The following is a 4,362-nucleotide window of genomic DNA, read 5'->3' on the forward strand; positions in this document are numbered from 1 at the left end:
ACGTCACGGGGAGCTTGCCAGGCTCTGCTGTGCGGGCGAGATACTCTCAGTAGCTTGCCGGGCTCTCTGAGAGGGGCGGAGGAATCGAACTCGGGTCGGCCATGTTGGCTGCGTGCAAGGCAAATGCACTACCGCTGTGCTATTGCGAGTGTTGGGGAAAAATCTCAAATAATAATGGTGGGTCTGGTGTCGAAATATTGAATGTGATCAAAGTAGAGTAATGTGAAAATCATCTGCCCCACATGTAGTGGGAGGGTGTGGGATGGGGGTATACTGGGGTTTTTGGTGGTGGAGAATGGGCAGTGGTGAAGGTACGGGTGTTTCATTGTATGACCGAGACTTAAACCCGAAAGCTTTGTAACTTCTCATGGTGATTCAATAAATAAAATTGTAAAAAAAAAATGAAAGAAAATAAGGTGGAGTTCATGCACAATTCAATCAGCTAATCAGTGACTGAATAAATAGCAGTACTTCTACATTAAAAAAAGTAGACCCACTCCAGAAATTCCAGTTGTTAGACACACGTAAAATCATGGTTCATAGTAAACACCCTGGATATTTCGATAGTTTTGTGATACAAGACACTGTTTACATGGTTTTCAGAGCTGTTCCTGCAAAACAGGAGCAAGTGCTGGAGGAGGCTCATGTGATGATTCGGTATTACAGTAAATCGGGACCAGGATGGCCTAGGTCCAGCAGATCAGACATGGGGCACCTGGGACTCACCCGAGTGCAGAAGTGACCTTGTTCCCTGGAAGAAAGCTCCCAGGCCCATGACCCCGCCCATTATACAAGAGGACAGCTGAAGGTTTGTCCACCCTGAGTCCCTGTGACTGCCCCCATGCAGAGCCACTAATGGGCCTGTTGTCACTGTGACATGCAGGGGCCATCTCTGCATGGGAGCTCCTGGCCTAAGAGTTAGTCCATGGCCTTAGGTACGTTCCTGTAGGGCCCTGAGTGGATTCCCGGGGCTCGGGCAGGGCTGTAGTTTACTCCTCTGTTGGCTGAGACTAGCCCTACTGTCCCAACAGGCAGCCTGGTCACAACCCATTTCTCTGTCCCCTGGAGAGGGAGGAGCATCTTGCAGTGTATCCCTGTGGATGGGGTGTGAGCCAGTGACCAAGTATCTGGCAAGTCATTACATTTCTTGCTCCAATGCAGCGACTTCCTGGTGGGGGGCGGGGCTGGCTGTGCTCCTCTGGTGCTCACGGCTCAGGTCTTTCATGGAGACTCCTGATGATCTACAGGAAAAACAAAGGCAGGAGGTGGTGACGTGCCCTCTGCCACACCATCCTCAGGCATGAGAGCGACAAGATGACCCAGTGCAGTGACAGGAGCGCACAGGCTTCTCGGGTCTTGGGTTGTTTCAGGAAGGAGACGTGGGATGTGGCTCCGAGCCTGAGTGCCTGGCTCTCTGCTGTTTGAGGTCGTAGGGCTTCAAGCTCCTGGATCCAGGCATCTGTGCCAAGTTCATGCTCCCCTTCTTCCCCGTTGGACTGTCCATCACGGAATGATCTGTGCTTTAATTTCCTGGCTTTGTCGTTAATCTTCCTTATCTATCAGGTGTGTAGAATAATCCATGGGAATCTCAGCCTTCGGTCTTCCTTTATGTGCCTCAGCAGGGTGGCTGTGGAGCCTGCAACTCCGGGTCCCCTTTTCTGGAGCACTCAGAACCCCTCTGCCCTCTCTAACACCATGCTTATCTTTGCTCTCGGATCATTATATGTTTTTGAGTAACTAAGAAGTTTATCGTCGTTTAGGTTTTGGGCCCAGCCATAGTAATACATGACTCCTTGTGGGTCTCAGGTGTAACTACTGGCCGTGCGCTCAGGAATTGTACCCGAGGTGTTCAGGGATCTGAGATCTGAGCCTGTCTGCCTCAAGCTAAGCACATGGTCTCTCTCCTGTTCTTTCGTGTTCCTCTTACTTATATTTTTGCCTTTGTTTTATAGTAATGAATAAGTCCATATCAAAATTAGTTTGGATCAGGACATGGATAGCAGGGAGCGCACTTGCATTTTGGGCAGCTGACTGATTTTTGATCCCCTGCATTTCATGTGGTCCCTGTATCTGGTCTGGTCAAAATACAACACCCGAAAGCTAGTTTGGATAATGTCTAGGTCATCACAGTGATCACCCAAAAGATCTACCCTTTTCTGTGGGCCTGTTTGGACTGTGAGAACTATCAATATGTCCGCTATCTGCTGGACCTCATTCTCCTATCCAGTGAGTAACTCTTACATTCTGTTTTGTTTGATTTCAGAAATCAAACCCCAAACGTGGGATTCAGTATTACCACATTTTGATGCAGTACAACAAGATCATCGATTACAAGTGAGCTGGAAAGGTTTGCATGTTCAGAATAAATGATTATGCCAGTGGGATTTTCAGTGGACCAAGCATGTGGCTTGAATGGGGGCACCTGGCATCCTTTGCTGTCAGCAGATCTCCAGACTCCGGACACCGCAGGGAGGAAATCCACAGCCTTATGCCAAGAGTAACAGGCTCTTAGCCTCAGTGGGTGATAAACTCAGTAGTTTTAAGATTTAAAGACATTCTGTTTTTTTGTAGAATGTAAGCACAGGTGAACATTGTTGAAAAGAACTGGTTTTTTGGCCCTAGTAGTAGTGTAGTGGGAATTGCACTGCTTTGTCCAGGGATGGAACCACGTTCTATACCCAGCACCCAATATGGTCCCCACAGCCCCGCTAGGAGTGATCTATAAGCACTATTTTGTGTGACACTGCCCCAACAAATAAATACAAAAAACTCCCCAAAACCTCATTGATTAACATTAACTGACATTACTCAATTAGGTTCGATGTCTTCAATGGCCCCTGTGTTCTCAGTTTTGTGGGGATTCAGCCTTGCTTTCATACATGCATCCCGAGCTCCATACTGAGTTACAACCGAACCCAGACTCTGATTTATTTTTATTTGTTTGAAGCTGGTGCTTCCATTTTCTGTATAGGAATTATTTTCACGTAATGTGTTCTTCATTGAGTTGAGAAAGAAATGGACACAAGTTAATGACCAACACTTCTGTCAATTTTGCATGTCCTTCCAAAAACATTTTGTCATTACAAGAAAGCCATACAGGTTTCAATAATTATATTTGCCTGGTGGAAATGTTAGACACCAAACCTGCAGGGCTCGACATTTTTTTGACATGGAGACTCTCACGAAATCAAGAAATAATTGGAATCCTCCTCTGTTATTCTCCACGGAAGCAGCCAGGCTCGATGGAATGTCTCTGGTCCTATGCACTATAACAGTCTCTAAACACTGAATCAGGGATGATTTAAGCACACCTTTTACAGTACATTTCTGCATCCAGAGTTCTGCATTCCACAGATGGGCGCATCATTTTCTTTGTGTTTCTTTTTCTGGCTAACTTCACGCAATGCATAATTTTTCTTTCCGACCCTGTTGCTGCATAAAATCAGTAATTCTAAAACCTAAAAAAAACACTTATTTGTATTTATTTATTTATTTATTTATTTTTTGCTTTTTGGGTCACACCCAGCGATGTTCAGTGGTTACTCTGGGCTCTCCACTCAGTAATTATTCCTAGTGTTGCTTAAGGGACCATATGGGATATCCGAGATTGAACCCAGGTCGGCCGCGTACAAGACAAACACCCTACACCTATAGCATGGCTCTGACATCCCCCCCGAAATCTCTTTAATACAGGGGAAATACTGTGATTTTAGATCTGATATACAACAAAGACAAGTGGCGATATTTGAAAAGAACCTGATGGTGCAGCACTATTGATTTTGCGTTAGGAAGGGTACTTGCTTTGCACCAGGAAGGAAACCTCGACTCCTTCCCAGCACCCCACATGTCCCTCAGCGCCCCAGCAGCAGGAATCCCTGAGAAGTGCTCGGTGTGACCCTCTCCCCACCTAAGTAAACAGAACAAGAAACGAAAACCTCATTGATCCTGGAGAGGAATCTGCTTCAGGTGAGATGTTTTCACAGTGTCCCTCTCGGGTGTGTGGGGATGCATCTTTGCCTTCGCACATGTATCCTGGGCTCCACACTGAGCTGGAACCAAACCCAGTCTCAGGTCCCTTTTATTTTCAGTCTAAACTGGTACTTCATTTTTCTGCAGAGGGAGTTATTTCCACTTACTGTGTCTGTTCATTGAGTTCAAAAAATTTATATAGCTCTGTAACCCCGCATCGGTCAATTTTTGCTTGTCCGTCTTATTGAAACATTAGTCGTTGCTTGGAAAATCCGGTCTCATGTCGTAATTTCAATCAAGGGGGTTAAATGTTAGAAACCAACCCGCAGATTTGAATTTTCTGGACGAGGAGACTCTCAGGCACAGTAAACTAATTGGAAGCTTTCTCTGCTG

The sequence above is a fragment of the Sorex fumeus genome, unplaced genomic scaffold, assembly GCF_029834395.1.
Source record: "Sorex fumeus unplaced genomic scaffold, SorFum_2.1 ptg000019l, whole genome shotgun sequence".
Classification (NCBI taxonomy): domain Eukaryota; kingdom Metazoa; phylum Chordata; class Mammalia; order Eulipotyphla; family Soricidae; genus Sorex; species Sorex fumeus.